The sequence below is a fragment of the Myxocyprinus asiaticus genome, chromosome 20 (genome assembly GCF_019703515.2).
Source record: "Myxocyprinus asiaticus isolate MX2 ecotype Aquarium Trade chromosome 20, UBuf_Myxa_2, whole genome shotgun sequence".
NCBI lineage: Eukaryota > Metazoa > Chordata > Actinopteri > Cypriniformes > Catostomidae > Myxocyprinus > Myxocyprinus asiaticus.
Window position 1 is genome coordinate 20,634,628 of NC_059363.1, and position 27,613 is coordinate 20,662,240.

The 27,613-nt window shown below is 39.0% G+C and overlaps 1 pseudogene; it reads right to left on the minus strand.

The window, feature by feature from the left end:
• The window catches only part of LOC127411433 (mitochondrial peptide methionine sulfoxide reductase-like), a 64,434-nt pseudogene extending 37,660 nt beyond the window's left edge, over positions 1-26,774 (minus strand).
• Positions 26,775-27,613: the final 839 nt, after the last annotated feature.

Genomic DNA, 27,613 nt, shown 5'->3' on the forward strand with positions numbered 1-27,613 from the left:
AATACTAATTATGACAATAATAATAATAATAATAATAATACATTGTTATTAATATTATTATTATTATTGACTTTTAATTTTAAATACAACAGTAATATATTTAAATCGTGCACTTCCTAAACCCTCACGCTTTTATTTTGACATTCTAAACTCTCCAAGAAGTCCTGTAAGTGTCTGTTTGTAGGCAAAATCACAGTAGTTTAATTCGATTCTTATTCAAATTCTGGTAAAATGCACCTCCGGTACCGTTCTAAATGCATATTATAAGTGAACTGAACTATTGAGCATCTACATCCGAGATGTTGTTCGTGAGTAGCGCTCAAATATTGCGCACTGCGTGAAGGCTAAAAATAGCCGTGAGTGAATCACCCAATATTAAGCTGCCCATTTTCTAGAGACATTATGGTAGTAATTCTGACTTGCTGCACAGTGAGCAGGAAGAGGATAAAGAGGCTGCTAGTGGGTATAAATTAAACAACAAATAAACATGTGAACACAAATCTGAGTACACGTTATGTAACGTGAGTCATGACAATCAGACAATGTGTGGAGCGATAGAGACTGTTTGAGCCATCATGAACGCTTTTAGCTTGACATTCTTTAACATGAGCGCTTTCAGTGTCCATCAAACATGCGGCTCTGCAGGTGCTCTCAATATCTCAGTCACTCATCTCAGCGCACTTCTGTGAGAATCCCAATTTAAATCAGATTAATGTTGGTCACAGTACCACTAATAACAGATATACTGTTTAACCTTCAATAACGGCACCGCATCTTCACGCATTTGCTTAATAATTCGTGATGTGCATTACAAGACGCCAAAGACAGTAAACAAATCATATATATTAATGATTTCTCACTGGAGCAGTTTGAGCTTGTAATGGATATATTTTTCTTATTTCTGAACATATCTCTGCTGTGTGTGATGCTCTCGTGGTTTTTACTGGTTGCCAGTATGTCACAATGACCTTTTGATATTGACAACAGAATTTTTCATAACTGTTTTCAATATAAATAAATGTTAGCAATTCACAATTAATATAATTTTAATGTAATTTTGGTAATACTTTATAAAAAGGTTTCATTTCTTTAACATTAGTTAATGCATTAGGTATCATGAAAAAACAAAAGAACAATATATATATTTTTACTGCATTTATTAATCAATGTTAGTTAATAAAAATACAATTGTTCATTGTTAGTTCATGTTAGTTCATAGTGCATTAATGTTAACTAATACAACTTTTGATTTAAAAAATGTATTAGTATACAATATGTTGTAACTAACATTAAGTTCATTAGTTCATGTTAACTGATGTTGTTAAAATGTTAACAAATGGAACCTTTTTGTAAAGTGTTACCATAATTTTACTGTGTGGGGCATAAACATATAACTGAGCATATAACTTGCAAAAGTGTGGCAATGGGCACTTAAAAAAAAAAGAAAAAAAGAAAAAAAAAGAAAAGAAATAAAAAATAATCGGTATAGGCTGATCTTAGTGTTAAGAAAATCAGAGATCGGCCTCAAATTTCCTGATCGGTGCACCACTAATATCTATTCTTCACTGTGTGATACTAATTGGGGGTACTCTTTTATATGTAAAGAAAAACAAACCTCTAACTACACATTATTTCAATATAAATGTATAGCCTATTGAGAAAAACTTTAACTAGTCTACTGGATAATACTTACTTTCCTTTTTAACGCCATGCCAGCTTCTATGGCTATATTCATGGCGAGAGCCAGATTAGTTATTCAAGAGTAAAACTAAAAAAGGTGTTTAAGATTCATTTTTTCTAAAAACCTTAAAACTAAATTTGGATTTACTTGGTTAAAAACCTTTTCAAAAGTGTCAACAGAATAATACAGCTTCCTCAAGTGTGTAGAAGCGTTACAGTCCAGTAAGACATGTTTAATGGATAGTGGGCTCTGACAGGATGGGCACTTTGGTGAATTTTCTCCAGATAGTAAAAATTGGTGTGTGAGCCTTGCATGTCCTATCCGGCATCGAGTGTAAGCGACTTGATCCCAACGATTATTAAGAGGGAATACGTGTCTTGTCCCAAAAACAGGATTTATATACCGCAATTTGTTGGTTAAACACTGATCCCATTCTGACTGCCATTTGTTTTAGTGTATACGTTTAATGTTGGTTTTAGGTCTGTGAATGGAATAGAGCATTTTACTGGTTCAGAGGATAATGCTTCTTTGGCAGCTCTATCTGCTTGTTCATTTCCAGAGATTCCTGAGTGGCCAGGTACCCAGCAGAAAATAATATAAAAATTCTTTGATTCCAGAGAAGGCACTTTGTTTAAAATCTTCAAGATTGTTGGGTGATCAGTTCTTATGGACTCCAATGCTTCCAGACATGATTTAGAATCAGTTATCATTAAAAAGGATTTCTGTGGAACAGTCTCAATGAACTTCAGTGCAAGTAATAAAGCATTTGCCTCTGCAGTAAAAACTGAACTTTGGTCGGGGATGCGGATGCCTTGACACAGTTGACTTGTTGCAAAGGCTGCTGCCACTTGATTTCCAGATTTGGATCCATCTGTATATATTGGGATATGTTGTGGGAACACTGCTCTTATATCCAGGAATTGTTAGTAAAAATCATTCAGATGAGTTTTTGATTTTTGGTTTGTCATATAAATCCAGATGGATTTTGGCCTTTTAGATCCCATGGGGGGATTTCACAAAAATGTGTCTGCTCTAGAATGTTTAGATCCACTTTCAGATTCTCCAGATGGGTTTTTACACATAGGCCAAATGGACGAATGTGACTTGGTTTTCTTTCATATAGTATTGAATGTTGAGTTGAGAAAACTACTGGATAGGCTGGATTTTCTTTATTTGTTTTCAGTTTGATTGCATACTGTAGGGTCAGCTTTAGGCGTCTGATTTCCAAGGAAGGTTCATTGGCTTCCACATATAAACTTTGAATTGGTGATGTTCTGTATGCTCCTAAGGCCAGTCAAATACTTTGGTGGTGAACAGTATCTAGAAGTCATATAATCTCCTGGCTGATCCATAAATGATGCTTCCATAGTCCAGCTTTGAGCGAATCAAGGTTCTGTACAGATTCATAAGAGTTGAACTGTCTGCTTCCCATTTGGTTTTGGATAAAACCTTTAAAACGTTCATAGCTTTAAAACATTTATTTTTCAATAATTTAATATGAGGGATAAAAGAGAGCTTGCTATCAAAGTTGATAACAAGGAACCTGTTCTCTTTAACGACTTGGATGGGGACTCCATAAACAGCTCTGGTTCATTGTGCAACGAACGGAGCTGACAGAAATGCATACAGACAGTTTTTGTTTGTGAGAACTTGAAACCATTCTGAGTTGACCAGGAGTCCATTTTGTTTATCTTCAGTTGGAATTTTTGCTCGATAGTATGCACGTACTTGCTTCTGTAGCAAATGCAGGTGTCGCCTACAAATAAACTACAATGAACATCAGAACCAAAGACTTTCGCAATGCTGTCTATTTTAATACTAAAGAGAGTTACTGATAGAATACCACCTTGAGGTACTCCAAGTTCTTGTTTATGTAGATTGGACAAGGTGTTTGCTATCTTTAAAAAGTCTGTTTGATAAAAAAATTTAAATGAAGGTTGGCAGGTGACCTCTAAAATTCATTCGATACATATCCTTTAAAATGCCATGTTTCCACGTTGTTGTAGGCTTTCTCCAGATCAAAGAAGACAGCTACAACATGCTCCTTTCTAATAAAAGCATCACGAATATAGCTTTCAAGACAAATAAGATGATCTGTAGTGCTTCTACCTTTCCTGAAACCACATTGGGCATTACTTATGTGATGTTCAGATTCCAGTACCCAGACCAGGCGATCATTGACTATCCTCTCCATTGTTTTACATAAGCAGCTGGTTAAGGCTATAGGGTGATAATTTATGGGATCACTATGGTCTTTACTGGCTTTGGAATGGGTATTATTTCTGCTTCAGGCCAAGTGGGTGGGATTTTTCCGGAAATCCAGATGGAGTTGAAAATTCTAAAGAGCATTTTCAGAAAGAGGTGGGGTAGATTCTTTAAGAATTGATAGTGGACTTTATCTGGTCCAACAGCTGTGTCGTGGGATTTTTTTATAGCTCGCTGTAGCTCCTCCATGGAGAAGGGTTGGTTGTAGGGCTCTGCATTGCTAGAGCCAAAGTTAATCTTCTCTTTTTCTTGTTGAGCATGAAATAAGCGGGAAGACAGTTCTCAATAAATGAACTGCTTTTGAAAGTTCTTGCTAAAATGTTTGCAATTTCTTGTTTTGATGGCAGGAGTGTACCATGCTGTTTGATATTTTGCATTTGAGGGCCATTGTTTTTTCCCTTTATTACCCGTATCAAGTTCCATATTTGGTTTGAAGTACTTGTTGTCAAGTTGGAAACGAATCTTCTCCAGCTTTCCTTTTTAACTTCATTTATGATTCTTCTTGCTCGTGCTCTACTCATCTTGAGTTTGATCAAATTTTCAGTTGACGGGTGTCTAAAGAAAACCCTTTCAGCTTTCTTCCTCTCTTTTATGGTCAAACCATGGAAGTCGCCTACGTTTCATACTTAAAGATGTTCTTGGGATTGTGTCATTAGCTATAGCTATAAGCCTTTTAGTAAAATTCTGCATAGCATCAGGGCTGTCCTCTGGAAACTGTGCAAGCCTCTCATAACAGAGGGTTTGAAACAGAAACCAATTAGCTTTTTTAATTTGCCATCTTTGAACATTTGTTTCTACCTCTCTTCCTTTGATGGTTACAATGATTGGGAAGTGGTCACTACCACAGAGGCAGACGTCATGGCAGACTCTCCATGATAGGTCCAAGTACAATCCAGGCTGACAAATTGTTAAGTCAATCGCAGAGTACGTTCCAGTATAATCATCAAGATGGCCGCCTCGGTGTGTAGCTCTTCAGTTCTTTTGTTGTTTTTGTTTGTTTGTCCTGTGTTTAGTAATATGTTTCCAGTCAGTTTTACCAGGGACGAACTGCTGAACATTCGGCAGCATATACCAGATAACTTTTTCCCGGTTTTTGAATATTCTGACATTTTGCTGGACATTTTAGTTGGAGGCGCAGCTGTGTTGTTTAAACGTGCTGAGATGCAGGCGAGGGAGACGAGCAGGTGCACTGGTCAGGCTCCGTAGGCGCGGCTTTCGAACAAAGCTGCCGAGCATTCATCTAGCGAATCTCCATTCTCTTCCTTACAAAACGGACGAACTACATCTCACCTGTACAAACAAGGACTTTTCAAACTCTGCTGCCTTGTGCTTCACAGAAACCTGGCTGAATGAAGCCATTCTGGACAGCGCGTTACATCTGCCGGGCTTTCAGCTGTTCAGATCGCATCGCATCGTGGAGTTAATGGGGAAAACAAGAGGTGGTGGAACATGCTTTTACATCAATGAAAGTTGGTGTACAGATGTAACAACATTAAAGAGGATGTGCTGTCCTAATTGGGAAGCGCTCTTTATTAACTGTAAGCCATTCTACTTGCCGTGGGAGTTTTCCTCGTTTACTCTGGTGAGTGTGTATTTTGCACCAAACGCGTGTGTGAACACAGCGCTGCAACAGCTGACTGATCAAATCTCAGACACAGAACAACAATACCCGGACTCAGTTATTATTATTCTTGGGGATTTTAACAATGCAAATCTCACATGTGAACTGCCCAAATACAAACAGCACATTTCATGCCCCACCAGAGACAGGAACATACTGGATCATTGTTACACAACAATAAAGGATGCATATCGCTCTGTCCCTAGAGCAGCTTTGGGACTCTCTGATCACTGTCTGGTTCTCCTTCTTCCAACCTACAGGCAGAAATTTAAATCAACCAAGCCAGTAGTGAGGACTGTAAAGAGATGGACCAATGAAGCGGAGCTGGAACTACAAGCCTGCTTTGACTGCACTGATTGGAGTGTTTTTGAGGCTGCAGCCACAGACCTGGATGAGCTCACAGATACTGTTACATCATATATCAGTTTCTGTGAGGATATGTTCATTCCTACAAGGACTTATTTAAAGTTCAACAATGACAAACCGTGGTTTACAGCAGAGCTCAGGCAGCTTCATCAGGCCAAAGAGGATGCTTACAGGGGTGGGGATAAAGTTTTGTTCAATCAGGCCAGGAACACACTGAACAAGGAAATCAGAGTGGCTAAAAGAAGATACTCTGAGAAGCTGAAAAACAAGTTTTCAGCTAACAACCCTGCATCAGTGTGGAGTGGCATGAAACAACTCACAAATTACAGGACTCCTACCCCCAAACCTGTGGTGGACCAACAACTGGCTGACGACCTGAATGTGTTCTACTGCAGATTTGAAAGGCCCAATCTCACACCCCACACCCACTCTGACCTTCACTTCACACAAACACCAACACCTCCTGCAACCCCCCTCCTGCTACTCAACCTGCACTTAAGAACTGTGAAGATGATGTGAGCCAGTCTTTTGGAAACAAATGATGAGGAAAGCTTCAGGCCCAGATGGCGTCTCACCAGCATGTCTTTGATCCTGTGCTAACCAGCTGGCCCCCCATCTTCACACAGATCTTCAATAGATCACTGGAGCAGTGTGAAGTCCCATGCTGCTTCAAACGTTCCACTATCATCCCCATCCCAAAGAAACCAAAAATCACAGGACATAATGACTACAGACATGTCACCCTGACGTCTGTGGTCATGAAATCATTTGAGAGACTGGTGTTGGCCCACCTGAAGAACATCACTGGACCCTTTCTAGATCCCCTTCAATTTGCTTATCGAGCAAACAGGTCTGTGGATGATGCAGTCAACATGGGATTGCATCATATCCTGCAACATCTGGACAGACCAGGGACATATGCAAGGATCCTTTTTGTGGATTCAGTTCGGCTTTCAACACCATCATCCCAGCTATACTCCAGAATAAATTACACCCACTCTCTGTTCCCATGTCTATCTGTCAGTGGATTACCAGCTTTCTGACGGACAGGCAGCAGCTTGTGAAACAGGGGAAACTCACTTCCAGCACCTGTAAAATCAGCACTAGTTCCCCCCAGGGATGTGTGCTCTCCCCACTACTCTTCTCCCTCTACACCAATGACTGCATCGCCAAGGACCCCTCTGTCAAGCTCCTGAAGTTTGCAGATGACACCACTGTCATCGGCCTCATCCCAGATGACGATGAGTCTGCATACAGAAGGGAGGTTGAACAGCTGGCTACTTCTACTCAGCAGTCATTGAGTCTGTCCTCTGCACTTCAATAACTGTCTGGTTTGGTTCAGACACCAGACATCAGAAGACTACAAAGGACAGTTTGGACTGCTGAGAGGATTATTGGTTCCCCCCCACCCTTCAAGATCTATACACTTCCAGAGTGAGGAAAAAGGCTGTAAAAATCACTCTGGACCCCACTCACCCTGACCATTACCCGAACTGTTGCCTTCTGGCTGACGCTTCAGAGCTCTGAGCACCAGACCCGTCAGGCACAGGAACAGATTTTTCCCTCAGGCTATCCATCTCATGAACAGCTAAATTGCCCCATTGAGCAATAACTTTGTGCAATACACAGTTTAGTCTTTTTTTATATTAATCCAACACATCCAACCTCTTCTGCCATTTCATTCCTCTGAAAACAAAAAACAGGGAGCTGAGCAACAAGGTGATCTAGGTCCGTGTCTGTCAAGTTTGAGTTGAGGAATGTAGATAGAAACAGCTGTGATGGTTTTCTGCAGAGTCAGTCGTACTGCTGTCACCTGTACGTTGATTTTAATATTTATATGACAGTGGATCACATCATTTCTTATTAAAATGGCTGTACCACCGGAAGCCTGCTTGTCATTGGGACTGAAGGTATTAAAAATTTTAACATTTTTAAAAGAGAGAGTACAATCTGATGGTAATTGTATTTCCTGAAGACATATGGCTAGAGGATTGGTGATTGCAATTAAACGTTGTAGTTCTGTAAAATTAGCCCTGATACCACGACATTTCCATTGGATGATAACATTCTCCATTACCTGTTAGGAAGAATAGGGACAGTTGGTCTGATTTTGCCTTTAGGGGACGGACTTCTACTATGATGTTCCCTCTCTTTCATTTCCACATCTCTAGTTTGCCTGGTCTTTGAAGTTTCGTCCTGGGGTGCTTTTGATTGTGAAGAGCTTGCCTTTCTATTGTTTTTATTTGCTCCTGTATTCTTCGTCTTTGGGGGAGTATTACTGTAATTTATAGTTTGGGGTTTATCTTTGTGCATCCAGGTAATATCTGTCTGGCAATATATTGTTTTCACAGGTTTTTTTTGCAGCAGAGGCAAAGGTTTTATTCAGAGTAAACACAGGGACAGCAGCCACCATTTTCTTTGTTTCAAGATAACTGATTCTCTTAGTAGCACACTGTTTTTGTTGCAGCCATTGGATCCGTGTCCATACCTTTGACAGTTGAAACACCGTAGAGGGTTGGGTACAAATAGGTCCACCGGAACACTTAGGTATCCAATTCAAATTTTTTCTGGAAATAGCAGTTTATTAAAAGTGAGGATGTACGTACTAGTTTTGACTGTTCGCTCTTCTCTCTTGATTATTATTCTTTTAACATTTGTTACTCTTTGAGTCTTGAGTTCATGTGTTAATTCTTCATCCACGTCATCCAGCTCTCTAGTGCGGATTACTCCTTTACTGTAATTCATAACTGGATGAGGGAAGGTCTTTATCTGTACTCCAGCTAATGTGCTGGCATGTATTAAGTTTTCAGCAGTGGCCTTTTTACTGCACTCCACAAGAATTTGACCAAATCGAAGCTTTTTCACTTCTTTTACTGTACCTGCAATTCCTGCAATACCCTATTGTATAGCAAAAGGGGAAAGCTTGCTGATCGGAAAGTCTGGAGCAGTAGCTTCAATAAAGATACATTTTGGCCAGTCATCATTATTCGGTATAGAGGCACATTTGTTTTCTGAAGTATTATCAGTGTCCAAGTCCAAAAAACGCTTTTTTGAGGTTTGTTGAGTTTCATCATCTCTGCTCCCAACCCACCTTGGAGCCCAAAAGAGAGGGATGTACAGCACCGCGGATCTCCAAAGGATTATGCATCAGGGATACAGGGATGACATACTCAAGCAAACTGAGCAACAAGTTGCTCAATTTACTTGACTGACTCTTAGCCAATGCCTACTAGGAGTCTGAGAAATATATGATGCTCAGTTACCCTACACAGAGCAGTCCCAGGGCAAGTCTTGACCAGCCAATTGATTGGATCGAGCCATTCCAACCTCCCGCCTAGGTGAAGAAGGAGCCAAAGTACCGTGCTGAAATAACGGGGTCCGCAGCAAACCACATTTTTCAGGGACCAGGATCTTTTCCTCCACCGACACGGGTCGCAACTCACGGCAAACGAGTCGTCTCTTTTTCCTATTTCTTATAATAGTAAAGAGGTAAAAAAGGGATCTATTAAACTCTGGGTTCTTACAGAGTGGTGGAAAAACCTTTATAGCTGTGACCCTAGCAAGGGGGGCTTGAGGGTTGTTCTCTCTTGTCCAAAGAGAAGAAGTGCACCACTGTTCCTTTCACGGGCTACCATCATAAAGATGGGTCCCATGCCGTACCCGGACTGGATAATACAGCAGCAAAATTAACAGTAATTCAAGTGAAAGTCTTCAGTAGAAAATACTTATTTTTTTTTTTTTTGCATAAATTTTTCAACTTGTATCTGGACTTTAAAGGATTCAGATCTATTTTTTGTTCACTTTGGTAGTGAGATATCAGTCCACTTTTCATTCACAGTTATTTTTTGGAACAGTCATATGGTTGCAATTTTTTAAACAAATAATTATGATAATAATAATAAATCATTACTACTATTACTATTATTCTTTTTTTGTTATTAACAATTTTTATTGATTCCATGCAGCAAATCAAACCACATGAAATCACAACTTTTCCCCACTGAACATGAACCCCACCCCCCCACACCCACCTGACACAAACAAGCATCCGAGTGGTCAAAAGCCAACTGACAAAGACACACATATAGACAATAAAACAGCAGAAAATGTTTAGAAACATAAAAAAAAAAAAAAAAAATACAAATGAAAAACAATAGTCTCTCTCCACTGCCCCTCCCCAAGAGCCTTCCAAAAAGGCTAAATAGCTGCCCCATTTCCTGATGTACAAATCCAGGTTGCCTAGCCTTCTACATGCCACCTCAAATGCTGCTACCCTGCCCATCTCGGCAGACCATTCATGAAATGAGGGCACATCAGTTGACTTCCATCCCCTGAGAATTACCTGTCTGCCAATCATAATGCAGGTTAGGACCCAGCTTTTATATATTTATCATCTATATTCAGGACACACAAAGCTCTGAACCCTCAACCAAAACTCCTGTATCCCAACACATCCCCAAAAAACATGGGTTGTGTCCCTGTCTTCTGATTGGCATCGCCAGCAGGTGGGAGTGTCTTTAAGACCAAGCCAATACAATCTAGAGGGGGTCCAATAAAATCGATGCAAAATCTTAAATTGCATCAGACACACCCTTGCATCTCTAGATGCAGACTTGACGTTTTTTAGGATCCTAGTCCACACCCCCTCCCCCAATGTCAAGTTTAGATCTTTCTCCCATAATCTTTTGAGAGAATTCAAAGTTCCATCCCCCAGACTCTTAATTAGCAGGGAGTAATACACTGATGCCTCATGACCCTTCCCAAAAGCAGCAATCACCACTCCCAGAGTATTCGCCACTTTAGGAGGGTGCGTGCCACTCCCAAAAACAGTGCAGATTAGGTGGCGAAGCTGTAAATATTTATAAAACTGAGATCTGGGAATGCCAAAATGTTGAACCAAATTTTAAAAAGGTCTCAATACTCCACCCTCATATAGGTCACCGAGTGCATTAACCCCCCTACAATCCAATCTGACCAACAGAAAGGGGACTTATTAATACATAGTTTAGGGTTCAGCCATATGCTCGAGGTTACGTTTAAATAAATATCCGAATTAATCACTCTGGACACTTTTGTCCATATCGAGTGCAAATGCAAAATAACGGGGTGCAACTTAACCTCTCCGGCTAGTTTGATCGAAAGGCTTTGCAGTGGCGAGATAGGGGCAAGAACTTCCTTTTCAATACAAAACCAGGGAGGGGCTCTTTCAGGTGGAAGCGACCAATGAGCCAAATGTCTAAGACCAAATGCATAATAATAAAACAAAAACTTGGGTAGGCCTAACCCACCATTGTCAATCGGCCTATGTAACTTATTGAAATTTAACCTGGGACGCTTACCATTCCAAATAAAGGACTTCGCTATGCTATCAAATTGCTTGAAATAAGAGAGGGGGACATCTACAGGGAGAGACTGTAGCAGGTAGTTGAATTTTGGAATACAATTCATTTTAATAACATTAACCTTCCAATCATCGATAAATGTAATGAAGCCCACCTGTCCACATCATTCAAAAACCTCTTTATTAATGGATCAAAATTAACTCTGACTAAATCAGACAAATTTGCTGGGAATAAAATTCCCAAATACTTAATTCCCTGTTTGGGCCACTGGAAGGCGCCCAGCTGAAAAGCCGTTACTGGACAGTACGCTGTCAAAGCCAAAGCTTTGGATTTAGACCAATTGACTTTGTATCCTGAGAACTTGGAAAAGGAATTAATAATTCTGTGGAGGCAAAGCATAGATCTAATAGGGTCGGAGACGAATAATAAAATATCATCTGCGTAAAGCAGAAGCTTATGCGCCACGCCTCCCACAATCACCCCTGGAAAATCATCCTCCTTTCTTATCGCGGCTGCTAATGGTTCCAGGGCAAGACAGAACAATAAGGGGGAAAGAAGGCAATTCTGCCGGGTGCCCCTATCCAGAGTAAAAAAATCTGAAATTAGTCCATTTGTTTGTACCACTGCTACAGGGTGTCTATAAAGTAGCTTAATCCAACCAATAAAAGTTCCCCCGAACCCATACATTTCCAAAATCTTAAAAAGATAATCCCATTCTACCATGTCAAATGCCTTTTCGGCATCAAGTGAGATTGCAGCGACCGGAGTCTGATCATTCCCTACTGACCACATGATATTGATGAGACGCCTAATGTTATCAGAAGAGCTACGGCCCCGAATAAACCCCACCTGATCTATATGTATAAGTGATGTCATAACTTTACTTAATCGATTAGCCAGAATTTTTTGACAAACCTTTTACGTCTAACTGGATCAGGGAAATTGGACGTAACTTTTACACTCGCTTGTATCTTTGTCCTTTTTAAGAATCAGACTGATCCGGGCTTGTGTTATGGTTGGCAGAAGCTTTCCATTCTTTAATGATTCCGTATAAACTTCTATCAAAAGTGGAGCCAGTTCTGTAGCATAAGATTTGAAAAACTTTTTTCAGCCTTGCCTGTAGGCAGGGCCTTAATTACCTCATCAAGCTCCTCCAAGGTTATCTCAGAATCAAGAGAACTCCTTTGCTAAGTTTAGGAAGATCTAATGGTTCCACTAAGTTCCTAATATCCTCATCAGTAGACGAAGACATGGAACTATAAAGATCAAAGTAGAATTCTTTAAAAGCATTATTAATATCAATGGCCAAGGTAAATATTTCACCACCAGCAGATTTCACTGAGGGAATGGCAGAAAAAGACTCTCTCTGCTTTATATATCTAGCCAAAAGTTTTCCTGATTTGTCCCCTGACTCAAAGTATGACTGTCTTGCCCTGAATAACCAAAACTCCACTTTCCGCGACAAAATAGTATTATATCTATATTTCAATATAGGCCATCAGATGACATCCGGCGCTTCAGCACTGCTTCGGCACTTTTAATATTTCCTTACAACTCCACAAGTTCTTGTGCTTTGGATTTTTTGGTGAATGAGGCATACTGTTTGATCCGACCCCTAAGAACTGCCTTAAGTGCCTCGCACTCATAAAGCCACGCCCACTGAAGATACTGAGGACCAGTTGGTCTCCATACAGACAATGATTTCAGCCTTTAGCATTTGTTGGAAATCAGGATTTTGCAAAAGGGACACATTAAAAAAGTTTTACGCCAACTATATGATTTCTTTTTCTCTATATGTGGCAACACCACTAAACTCACCAGAGCATGATCTGAGACTAAGATATTTCCAATTGAGCAATCAACAACAGATGAAATGAGGGATTTGGATATAAAAAAAAAAAATCTATTCTAGAATAAATCTTATGGACTGTATAGTCCCTACCAGATGGGTTCAAAAGTCTCCAAATATCCGTAAGACCAAGATTTTTACACATCCTGTGAAGCGTCAATGTTGCTCTAGGGGGCTTACACACTTTTGCTTCACTATGATCAAGGACTGAGTCCATCAAAAGATGAAAGTCTCCTCCCAATATTATATCATGAGGGGTGCCAGCGGTTTGCAGCATCCCTTCAAGATCTATAAAAAAGCCCTGATCATCAGCGTTAGGTGCGTAAATATTAGCCAAAATCAACCTTTGCCCCTGAATTTCAGCTAAAACAATAATGACTCTCCCTAATTTATCTTTAGTCTGTTTGAGACATTTGAATTGTAGATATTTATTCATCACTATAATGACTCCCTTGCTCTTACTTGAGCCAGCACTAAAGAAAACATGTCCACCCCATATCTTCCCCAATTTTTCAGCTTCCTGTGGGGAGAGATGTGTTTCTTGAAGAAACACTCTCATATTTCTTACGCTTAAGAGAAGTAATAACCTTCCTTCTTTTTATGGGGTGCCCCAACCCATTTACATTCCATGTGGAGAAAGACAGTCCACTCATATTAACATTTGACATTTTGATATAGTAGAAAAAATAAATTGTGTGTCAAAAACAAAATTATACAGACCATATTCCACATTAGTGAAACAATCAAACCCCAAACTTCCCCCCGAACAAAACAAACAGAAAAAAGAAAAACGTGCGCATTAACCCCGCGCACAAAATCCCTCTAAACTCAAAAGGTCCATGAACGCACACGAGCCCCCACGACAACCTTGCCATCGGATTGCTCAATTTTGCCTCACAAATTTGTGACTTGTAAGGCAAAATTACATAACAGAAAATACTTTGTAAAATAAACCCCAGCCAATAGGAAGAATGAAAACAAAGAACGTGTAGATTCATTCACAGAACTGTCTCAAAGGTGTGATCTTCCACAAAACAAATTCCAGCTGATATAAAACAGTTCATATTCCTCGGACAGACAAACGAATGTTCAGTGAGCCAGCTGTTATGAGTTCAGCGGATGACGTAATCATTCCAATGTCCCATAAAAATACTCAACAAAACAAACTCCAGCCAGCAGGAGGAATAAGCACGAAGAACGAACAGATTAATCCACAGCTGTTCCAAAGGAGTGTTACTGAATAGAACAAGCTCCAGCCACTAGGCGGAACCAATACAAAAAGAAACGAAACCAGCATCCCGGTTCCCTGGATGGTCGAGTCAATTCACTCGGAGGCCGCATAAAAGTATATACCATGACTTACACAATCCGTCAACTTTATAGTTGACGCAAAAGAAAAAAGAAACCAAATGACACCCAGCTTCCTCAAAAGCCAAAGTAAGTACAGTGAGTCGACCCACTCACATGAGAAACACCCAATGGTTTACTCACCCATTGATTCTATAAAAGACATTGCCTGATTGGGACATGTAAATACTTTGCAACCGTCCTTCGTTTCTATTCTCAGTTTGGCCGGAAACATCAGAGCAAAAGTGATCTTTCGCTGATGTAAGAGTTTCTTACATTCCTTGAACCGATCGAGTTTCTCTCGTCGGACTCGAAAAGTCCGGGAACAAGAAAATATTATGGTTCTTCCAAGAAAGCTTCCCTTTGCTCCTCGCCTGGTGCAACACAAGATCTTTAATCGGATGATCTCAGAAATTTGGCCAGGATTGATCGGGGCCTGTCTCCCTCAGCAAATCTGTGAGCTGGGACTCTGTGAGCTCGCTCGATTTACAGTTTATGGCCTGTTATGTCGAGCAGACTTGAGAAAAGTTCGTCTAGGAATTTCACCATATCTCTGCCCTCCTCATGCTCAGGAATTCCAACAATTCGTTGTTCCAATGTTATTCCTGCAGCTTCTATTCTCAAGATCTTCAAGCTTTTCAAGGACATGTTCCAAATCAACTTTGGTCGCAGGCGGATTAGCGGTTAATTCCCTCTCCGAAGACTCCAGACAATCGATTTGTCTCTCAACATCAGTCACTCTTGTAACCAACTCAGAGAATTTTATTTCCATTGCCGTAATCGATCGACGTATTACAGCGAGATCCTCCAAGTCAGCAAGAACCTTGTCAGCATCACCGACACGTTGGACAAATGACGCTGGATCTCCTCTGCCGCCGCGCCATCCAAATCGAGTCCCCGGTCTGTAGGCCTGTCGGGGCTTTCATCCTGAACACGTAAGTGTCTTTTAATGTCTCCAGAGCCCGAGGATTTTGACTTCTTTGCCATGTTTTGCAACAAAGGGCAAATGTGTACTGGGTGTATCAAATTTCACCAGATTATAACGTGAAAATAATTAAATATTTAGCAAATCTGCTTCTTGCATGGCGTCACGTGACCTCCTTATTACTATTATTATTTACTTTAGAATTTTATAATACAATGGTAATATACAGTATTTCAGACGTGAACCTTTAACTTTAAAGCCCTCAGGCTTTTATTTTGATGGTTAGAACACTTCAGGAAGTCCTGTAAGTGTCTGTGTTGGGCTAGTTCACATTAGATTAATTCATTTCTTATTCAAAATCTGGTGACATGGTCCTCTGGTGCCATTCTAAATGCATGTTATAAGCAAACCGAACTACTGAGCATCTACATCTGAGATGTTCGTGAGGAGCGCTCGCATGTTGCGCACCACTCTGGGAGCTCGAGTGCAACACCAGCCTGCGCGTGCTATATATGTGGGTCAACAGAGCAGCGGCACTCACTAACGTGCTGCACATGCATACTACATATTTACTCATTAAACACAGCCTTTTGTTATTCACAAAGCTATCGCATTTCTTCAGGTGGCTTTGAATAAAATGCATGAGTGATATGGACTACTTTAACGGTGCTTTTATGGTATTTTATGCAATTTTTGGAGCTTGACAGTAATGAACACGACTAACACACAGTATCGGATTTGGATCGGGCTAGTCGTGCCGATAACTGATCCATCTAAAAATGCTAGTAACAGAGCCAATAGCAATCCAGGTACTGGATCGGTGCATCCCTACCCCTAGCCCCCTAACAACCAGCTAGTGAAGCCATAGTAACTACCCACAACACCCTTGAATTGTGGTGGCTAGTTTTGCATGGGAAAGCATTATTCACATTTTCTTCAGAAATTTAAAAAATCTACAAAGGTGTCTTAAGTATTTCAGCGATTTAAAGGAATGCAAACAGGTCAACATTAAAGAACACAGTGTTTTTGATTTCTTTTGTTTAACCTGTTTTGCATATTAAGCACATTCAACAACAAAGAACACTGCTTAACATTCAAGAAAACAAGATGACAGGCAAACAACTAAGAGACAAAAACAACCAGGTAGAAAAAAAGGCAAATTTTAAAAACAAGAAGAAAAAAAAAGAACAGCTTGTTTTGTCACCTTGACAAGCAAAGCTTACTTTATTCTTGTTGAGGTGATGATTTTTTTGTACACACAAGCACGCGCACACACACACCTCTGCAGACATTTTCTTGTTAGATCTCACTATGTTCGAACAGACCACCTGGCACTGACCTGCCAGCCAAGCATACAATTATGCCATTTCTAATTTCTGCCAGGGCGGATCTGCAAAAAAGGAAAAATAATTTTTCCATGCAAAGAAGTTGAGAAATGGAGGACAAAAGTATTTAAGAGTGATGTAGACAGGAATGGACAGAGGAATAAAAGTGAGTGATGTGCAAAAGATGAGTGTGGTGAAAATAAGGAACCACATGTTTTTTGTCTTTCATTCCTTTGTGCCGTTTGACAGCAGATTAACGTGCAATTCCCTCCATCCAGAAAACACGTAACAAACAAACAAACTGGAAAAAAGTGAACCCGGCCAAGAACACACCAACACAACCAACATCCACAGAAGCTCTGGCACAGAAAAACAAGTGTTTTCTCTCTCTCTACCTCTCCAACCTCCTCCCGTCACCTTCCCATAATGCCTTTCTCTCTCTCTCTCTCCCCATCTTTTCTACCTATCTCTCTCTCACATACACACCATCTACAGCAGTGGGTATTTCTCCCGAGGAGTTCTGGAATGGGTCCAGGAAGTGCCAGTCTGCCTCCTTTAGCTGTGCCCTGTGATTGTGCCAAGAGACGCCTTCGCCAACACCACAAAACCTTTTGCCGACAAAGGACAGCGTAGACAAAGGGAAAAAGAGGTAAAAAAGGAAGTAAGGCAAAGGAAGGCGGATGAGCTTGACAAAAGAACCAGAAGTGGACTTTTTGTTGGATCGGTTGGATTTTATTTTTGCGTAACTTTAGAAAGAATGGACCTAATTTGTAGTGCATTGTGTTCCAAAAAAAAGGAGGGAAAAACAATCGCCTTGTCAAGTATCAGAAATCACGCAGAATCAAAAACATTATTCGTATAATTTTTTTCCCCCCAGAATATGTAAATGAAGGTCTGTCTGTCAATCATCATGCCACTGGAATGACCCTCCACTTGCACAACAAACCCTCAAAACATTCCATTTCTCCATGGTTGACAACTCTCTCCTGACCCAAGGACCCTTTGTGATTGGCACCCGCACTTTTGCAGTCACGAGGCTTCTACTACTCTGCAGCACATGCCCACATAAATAGGAATGGATGAATTCTGATTGGTTGGATGGATTTCATGTGTTGGGTCCTTATTTACTTTGCCTAAACCTTGTGGCACCTTATATAGCTTTTACAACTGATCAAATATTGCTAACATTCAAGACATGAGAATAAGAACGGAGAATTTCTGATACAGACACTCAATGAGATCTTCTTTGCATACGTGATTCAGACAATTCTAAATCTTGACAATTCTCAAATTGGTGTATATCTAGAATAGGTGAAGAGATCAAAAACATGGTTCCTCAACCAATTGGTGATAATTTAGCCATTTGTTATTGTCAGTGCTGGGTGAATTACTTGTGAATTGTAATCAGGTACTGATTACAAATTACATGACAAAAAATGCAATCAGTAACGTAATCTCATATACAGAAATTTTGGTGGTTATTTTGATTACTTTTGGATTACTTTCAACCTAATTCTGCATGGTTTAATTGTTTGAGTTTTGCTTATGTCCACAAATTCAGAAAAATTATTGCAAATGTAAAAATATGAAGTTTTTATATTTTCATGTTTTCCCCCATGATGCTGATAGAGGTCTAGGCCCTCCATCAATGACAGGCTCAAATATGTTTGAGTTTAACAGGCATTTCTTATTGGAGTTTCTAAAATTATGGACAGGTTCCCAGGGCAGATTAACACAAATGTAGTCAAGCAATTTCGCCATTTTACAAACAGCATCCTTGTGCGGTAAGAGATCAGACCAGTTATATTTGTTAATCAGTGTCAAAAAACATCTCAAAGCTATCACTACACCAAAAGTGCATTCAAATACACTTTTGAAGCCGACTACAAAAGCAATTTAAGGAACTAAAATTAACTTTATGGTGCTAATCCAGTTGAATATGAAATGACGTGAAAAGACATTTTGACACATGGTTATATTACACACAGAGTGATAATTCAAATAATTGAAAAAATGTGTTTGAGTTGGTTAGATTTGTGATGTAAAGTTAAAAAAACATGCAAACATACATCAAAATGCTTTTTTAGATTTGATGTAAAATCCTTCGCAATTGACAGGATATTAACTTTTGGAAGGCAGAGTTTACATTGCACAGTGATGTTTTTGCCCAGTGTCTCCTTAAAATTTTAATTATCTCTATAGATCCAGTGGTTAAATTCTGAGGTAGACCACTCCATCTTCACTTGACTGGCTAGTAGCAAGGATTAGTTCTGAGTGCAATACACACAACCCTCCCCCTCATCCTTTCTTCCGAAAACACTTGAAGATTTACCGAACGTATATCAGCGGTGTGCTGATTTATAATAAAAATGTAAAAGATAAAAACAAAAAATAAAATAAAAAGAGAATGATTATTATGATCAATAAATTAACAATTTACTGCCGTTGCCATGTTAATATGTAATCATATAATCTATAAAAAGTAACTGTAGTCTGATTACGAGTATTTTAGAATGTAATGTAATCCAATTACAAGTACTTTATTTAATTTTTTTTAATCTGATTACGTAATCCAGATTACATGTAATCTGTTACTAACCAGCACTGGTTATTTTAATTGTAATTGAAATCCTATTAGTTCAATTTAAAATAATTAATGTAAAATATAGATTCACTTCATATCAATCTAGCCATTTTTTTCTTGTAGTAAAACATTGCTTCAAAGAAAGCATGTCCCCTGTTTCAAGTATAACAATATGAACAAACCTAGGTCTATACTGTGTATGCAGGCCTTCCTGCTGAGTTTATGACACTGAATATGAAGAAAAATCTAAATAATCTCAGTCTTGACCACTGGGCCTTTATATTCTTGTTAAAAATTGTGCATTCACAAACAAATCTGTTGGGCCACTGCAGCACCAGCTCATGCTGGGTCAACTTAAATCAGCCCAAGACACTGGAGTCACTGACAAGTTCAAGTGCCTGTATGTCCCCTAGAGGCGACAGCTGATGCATTCATACCATACTTTCTATTCAAACCTGTATCCAAGCAACTATTTCCGGTTGCTATGGTGAGGTTGGGCCCCCCTCATTGCTACAGTTTGCAAGATAGTGCACGTAATCTGAGGAACACCTCCAGAATTCTGATGTCCGAGACACAGAGAACAACTATAAGCTGACAGACACAATAGTAGAAAACAGCATTTTCAAAACATATGGACACAAATGAAACAAACTCCAAATTTGGTAATGATTATATGGTTGATGGAACCAACTGTCTAAATGATGGAGAGAGATGGGAAAGAATCGGGCTGGTGTCCTTTAGTACGGTTATTTTATGCCTACCATCTCTTCTTGTCTATTTGCTTGAAATCAAAACCTGTATAAAAATATCCATTGTTGCACTGATGAATATGGTTTTGTTAAAGGGACAATTCACCCAAATATGAAAATTCTCTCATCATTTACTCATTCAGAGAACATTACCCGTATGACCCGTTCTCTCCTCTGTGGAACACAAAAAGAGATGTTAGGCAGAATGTGACTCAGTCATCATTCACCTTTATTGCATCTTTTTTCATAAAGATATTCTGCCTAACATCTCCTTTTTTGCTCCACGGCATGAAAAGCCCAAAGTATACTTCGGTCAGATGCGAACGCTAACCATGTGGGTCCACACGCGTGATGCAAATTTCATCATCAGCAGAGTACTCGAGCACTGAACGAGTGTGGCCCAATTTTTATAACAGCGCGTACTCTGAACACACAGAATACACATTTGCCTGGAATTATTTGCACTAATAAATTGGTCACAAATAAGCGCTAGAAGATGTAATCACTGGTAAACAACACGAGGTGAAGGTAGAAACAACAACAGTGAATGCGCACATGATCATGTCAGGAGATACCTGGTTTTGTGTAACTCGAGTCTGAAGGACTATAAATAAATCTTTATGGGTATAAACCACTGAAGAGAAATTGTCCAGTATCTCATAGCAGTCATAGTGTACATGCATTAACACAGCATTGCCTGTGTATGCGCAGTCAAATGAAGTATACTTTGAAAGGCTAGCGTTCAACTGTATGCAAATGTTAAGCGTTCACGTCAAAACCGAAGTATACTTTGGGCTTAACTCATATGGGTTTGAAACAACATGACGGTTAGTAAATGCTGACAGAATTTCGCCAACCCAATACAATGGCTGATTTTAGTTCTGCACGCTGGTTCAAATTTGTCCATAACATAGAATTGTTCTTAATACAGGAAAAAAGTAAATTGTTGATTTATTCTGGACAGCCTGTAGTTAGAGTATCTTATTTTAAGTGTTTGGGATCTAGACTACTAACACAAAGGATACACTTTCAATCTCAGGCAGGGGAAACTCACTGGAGAGCTACTTTGATTACAGTTTTCCTCTGTCACAATCGTGCCCTTGAGTGAAGCTCTTAACTACAGCCTGACCATGGTGGAATGTGCCTCCTCTCTGTGTATGTTAGGTTGCATTGAAAAACCACTAGCAGCCACCCAGTAACCTCCCCAAGGTCACATAAAACTGCTCTTTAAATCGCACTGAGGTAGCATGCACTTTACTACAGAAGATACATGCACAAGTGAAGAGTAATTTCGCCAAACAAGGCCTTCATTAGTCAAAACTAACAGTAGTAAGGTGTTACACCATTCCACAATGAACAGAACTACATATTTCATGCATTACTCTTTTTCTGAAAAGGTACTCCCCAAGCTGCTCTGCTCTGTAGCTGACAATACAATACAAAAAATTAAACTGGATTTATATTATTTGTGCGCAAATACTGTGCAAAAATATAAATATAAAAAAACAACGATTATGTATAAACTGTCCTGTACATACTTTAATCTGTCTCATTAAAAAACACAGCTAATAAAGACATTTATATAGAGAGGTGTGACTGTGGTGATGACATAAGTTAATTTTCTCAGGCTGTTTTGAGCCAAACTGTGCCAGGATGGCAACAGCAGGTAAGGTTTGATCATCCTCCCCAAAACCCTGTTCCACCCCCCATAGATGCAGAGGCCCGGAAGCTTCCGCCATGTCGTGATAGCGAGCTGCTTCGACAGAAGGGCCGGGAATGCGTGACGGGGGCGGAGCTTTCATGCGCATAATGCACAGATGGGCCCCTGGACACTGCTAGGGCACCAGAGCTCCCAGGATGCACCAGGCCAGCAAAACTGCCATGGTTACATAAAAAAAAATTTGCCTGATAGATTTGTTTTTATATCTAAAAGGAGATTATTAACTTGCATTATTTATTAACGACTGTTCACTCAAATGTTTTTGAATTAAGAGCAGGTAGCAACTGTCTAGTTGTTATCTAAAAAAAGACATTAATTTTTTATTTTGTGTAAGCCAATTGTGATGCAATTTTTATGATCCTTGAATCTAACCATAGCAGACATGTAAAACAATGCACTGAATTTATAGTTCTGAGCTGATAAAGTTTTTGTATCCTGGAAAATACAAACATTTGAGAAGCTGGAGGGAGGAGCAATGAGTGAGTGGGCCAAAATTTTGTGAAAAATATTGAAAAGGAGGTCATGTGACTTTGTAATCTTCATATGGATGGATGGATGGAATTATTTTTCACATAAAGAAAACAAAGCCTACATTTAGGAACTTTTTTATGATTTTTGGCATTGTAATATTATTTTCAGCAAATTTAAGCACATTTATATTCCTCATTTCTTATAACTGTAATGCACCTGGACATTTTCCATTAAAGGAATAGTTCACCCAAAAATGAAAATTCTCTCATCATTTACTCACCCTCATGCCATCCCAGATGTGTATAACTTTCTTTCTTCTGCAGAACAAATTATGAATTTTAGATGAATATTTTTAGCTCTGTAGGTCCATACAATGAAAGTGAATGGGTGCCAAAATTTTGATGCTCCAAAAATGCACATAAAGGCATCACAAAAGTGATCCATATGACTTTTTAATCCATATCTTCAGAAGTGATATGATAGGTGTGGGTGAGAAACTGATCAATATTTAAGTCCTTTTTTAGCTAAAAAAATTCTTCTCCCTGCCAGGTAGGGGGCGATATGCATAAAGAATGTGAATTAGGGCCGGAACGGCGCATCGACATAATCGATGACGTTGATTACTTAAATATGTCGATTTGCGTTGAATGCATCGCACTGTTTACGTGCATCCCCAATGATGACGGCTCCGGCTCCTGGGCATGCTGAAATGAGACTTTAACCCAAAAAGCTCGAACCCGATCATCAAAAGTGTGGGAATTCTTTAAACAGAGACCTAGTAAAATGGTGCTCTGCATGCTTTGTTAAAGTGAAATGGCCTACCACAGCAGCACAAGTGCTATGCACAAGCATCTCAAAAGAAAACATCCTGGGCTCTCCGACCTCAAAACGACGAGACAGCAGCAGTAATTTGGACTATTAGAGCGAGTTTTGTCAGATTGTTGGCTGGTAGCCAGTGCCTGGGAGTTGTCGTTGCCTCCTTATCTGTCATGTTTCACACAAAAACTCAACCAAGACTCCCTAGAGCAGATGTAAGTTGTAAGCCGTTTGTTTATGCGCATATAGACCTATGAAACTAAACTATGTAGATTTACATTAATGTTACGCTTTAAGTCGGTGTAAGCAACATTTTGCAAATAAATAATACAAGTGCATTTCCGATTACAATTGGCACTAGCCATTGAAGTAAATCATACTCAACACTATTCACGGTAACTAATGGCAGAATATAGTAAACAACACCTTTCCTAATTAGGCCTACACTGCATAAATCTTAACTTTTGTGATGAATAGTATCATTAGGTAAAAGCTCATTCACAGATTTCATGCTAAAATATGTCACTGATTTTATTTTGTGTGTGTTTTTGTGTCTCAGGTAGAGGCAAAGCTGTGTGCAAGATTTTTTTTTTTTTTCATAAAAAGGATGCCACTGTATGTTGAGTGAATGATGCCCTAAAATCTTTTTTTTTTTTTTTTTTTTGCTCAATTTATGTTGGGTTGAATTTATGTTGGACTTATGGACATTCTTTAAAGTGAATGATGCCCTAAAATCCTTTTTTTTGTTGTTGCACTATTTTTGTTGGGCTGAATTTATGTTGGACTCATGGACATTTGTATTACTGATAGATGCCTTTTAATTCTTGGTACTTTATTTTTTTATGTTGGGAATTTTTTATCTGTAAATTAAGTATTTTTATGAGAAAATGTTTGAATAAAATGTTGAAAGATTAATGGCAAAAGTTACGGTTATTATTTATTAGAAAGTTAACCAAAGGATTAATCAACTAATCGAAAAAATTATCGATAGATTAATCACTTGAAAAAAATAATCATTAGTTGCAGCCTTAATGTGAATCACCAAAAACACAAGGAGGCAGATTCACTAAGAATTAATTACGGCCAGTAATAGCACCATTTTTGCATGTGCTCTCTGCACTGATTTAGCACCCGATTCAGTAAAAAAATTATGCAGATAAGGCAATGGCGCAAACACGCCCACAAAATCGCTGCTGAGTGCAATTTTCACACGCAATTCTGATCTTGCGGTCCGATTCTGAGTGCAATATAGCGAAGGATGCCACAGACCACTGTATTTGACATACCCTGACAGGACTGTACATCATCACTTTAATCCAGATGTCTGGATCATCTCTTAAACAGGCAGAATGTGCACTTGATGACACCACACATCTGGATATACAATATGTCAGGTTATAATGCTCTTCTCCATCATTTGATGATTATATCGGTTGAAAATGTTCACAAACGTCTCTCTTAAATAAAATTCATTTTTGCTGCCTACTTTCATTTGGCAGTAACAGCACAATCTAAATTGCACCAGGCAACTTTTGTGAATGAAGCGCAATCTACAATGAGCCTAGTTTGCATAGAAATGAGTGACAATTACTTCATTTAAATACTCAAGATGCAGCACAATTTCAAAATATCATGCACAAAAGTGGCACAACTGTTTAGTGAATCTGCCCTAAGAAGAAGAATGTGAAAGTGAAGATTGACTGAGCAGGGAGAATTCATAGTACAAAAGGACTTAAATATGGATCTGTTTCTCACTCACACCTGCACATCACTTCTGAAGACATTAGTTTAACCACTGGTGCCTTATGGATTACTTTATGCTGACTTATTTGATTTTTGGAGCATCAAAATTTTGGCACCCATTCACTTGCATTGTATGGACCAAAAGAGTTGAGAAATTCTTCAAAGGAATATTCATTTGAGTTCAGCAAAAGAAAGAAAGTCATACACATCTGGGATGGCACCAGGGTGAGCAAATGATGAGAGAATTTTCATTTTTGGGTGAACTATTCCTTTAACTATTTCGATTGTATTCAATGATAATTTTCATTAATGTCGCATGAAAACGTATTACAGTAAAAAAAAAAAAAATGCTATTTTACACACATTTTTTTTAAATTAAAATTAGCGAAAATGAAAGGCAGTAGCAAAGGAGTACTACTACGATTTATAAATACTTTACAATTTAAATAATATTTTTACCACATTGCTGTAATGAGAACTGGGAGGTAAAATGTGCATGAAGGCTAAAGAAGAGGAGAAGAGTATCAAAAGAGCTGGATGTTCAGAAGAGTATACTTTGAAAGGCAACGTGGTTGACCGGGCCCGATCCAATCCTGAATGCAGAAAAATGAAGTCTCACTAAATCCTGTGGGAAAAACTGAAACTTGTTGGCAAGTTCACACAAGAACTGATACAATACAACCGGAAGTGCAGCTCGGTTTATTTGCAACAGAACGCTGTTCACAAGCTTAATTGGTTTTGCTTTCATTTGAACACGCCAACGCTGCGTGTACTCGGGCCTCTCATGAACATGCATTGGAGAGCAACCGCAAGTAAACAATTATAGTGAAAAGTACTCAAATATTGATTCATTCCTTTTTACTCTAAATCTCCCCTTTATCTTTCAATTTCAGATGTCAAAGTGAACCTAAACAGGCACCATATATGACTTTCAGATGTGAACATGAAAGTGGAGATTTAGAGTAAAAAGGAACATAATTTTGATCTGTTTCTCACCCACCCTATTACTTAGCTAATGAAGATATGGATTTAACCACTGGAGTCATGTGCATTACTTCTATTTCCTTTATGTAATTTTTAAAGCTTCAAAGGTCTGATCACCATACACTTGCACTGTATGCATCTACAGAGCTGAGATATTCTCCTAAAAATCTTCGATTGTGTTCTGCTTAAGAAAGTCACGCACATCTGGGATGGCATGAAGGTGAGTAAATGATGAGAGAATTTTCATTTTTTGGTGAACTATCCTTTTAAGCACTGATCCTCAAAACAGCATCTTAGCCATATGAGAGAAATAACGTTTGAATTTATTGCTAAATCAATCACACATTTATCATTAATTGCCATTTTTATATTATATCATATCATACTGTAATAATGTAATGTTACATTCCTTTCACAGTAATGGTACGTTTATTAAAAGAAAGAAATCTTCAATGTTTACCTTTACAAAAAATTACCATGGTAACCATATTTACCGCTTAAATACCATTGTCATTCAGCTATTATAAAAAATACCGGTGGTAATTATTGTGGTAGTGGTGGTATTTTGGCTTGGTTTTACGGTTACCGTGGTTTTCATTTGAATGTGGAAGTTTGGCGATGGAACCTGATAATGTCCCGGATGCAGTATCACGTAGGAACGTGGTAAGAAATGCATGAGTAACGTAAATGTACTTTCAGATGACCTGCTACGTGGCAGCAAAATTTCAAGAGACGTAATTTACCTGCCACGACCATTTTCTCCTCCCTGCCCTTCAGAGAGCGCTCTTTGCTGGGCAAAACGTGCTTGTTTGCCATACTGAGCTGAGCGAGTGTCACACACAGAGCGAGCTGCAGGGCGATGACGATGATTACAGTGGCCGCGTGCGCTCGGCTCGTGCTTGCAGAAGTAAACATGTCCGCTCAAGCGTAATGGAGCTGGAGGAGTGAGAGGACGGCCTCGCCCACCTCATGAATATTCATCAAGCGCTGGGGAAGTTCGTCTGCTGAATATTAACTAGCCATAGGTTAACGTGACTTTGCCACAAAAGCCTCCTGTGCGGTATGTGCGGGTAAGAAATTAAATTAAAATAAATATCCACATTAAGATAACTGTTCGGCATGCAAATGAGCTTCCAGCACCCCCGTCACTTCGTCTGCCGGCATGGCGAAACTGAGCATCTGTGTGCTGTCGAAGACTGAGCGGGGCTGCATACATTAAAATTAGCATCTGGAATCCATTCATCATGATTATCTCTATTTCTGTGCATGTAAATACTTGCATTAATTCCTTACACAAAACATTATTTCGAATCGTCCCTCCTATTCTTAAAAAAAAAAAAAAAAAAAAAAAAAAAGGAAAAATCGAGTTACAGTGAGGCACTTACAACAGAAGTGAATGGGGCCAATTGTTTGAAGGTTTAAAGGCAAAAACTTGAAGCTTATAATTTTATAAAAGCACACATTAATTCTTCTGTTAAAACTCATGTATTATATGAGCTGTACAGTTGTTCATTTTTACGGTCATTTTAGTGTTGGTTGACTACATCATCATGGCAACAAAGTTGTAAAATTGCCTATATCTATACACAAAAAAGGTTAGTAAGTGAATTTATCACACTAAAATCACGTTAACACGCATATTGTTTATGTCTTGTGGCTATACTTTTTAAGAAGTGAGCATTTTAACGTTCCAAAATTGGCCCTCATTCACTTCCATTGTAAGTGTCTCACTGTAACCCAGATTTTTGCTTTTGTTAAAGAAATTTGGAGTGGCAAGTCAAAATATATCTTTGAAGTAATCAATATTATGCCACAAATGCTGTCA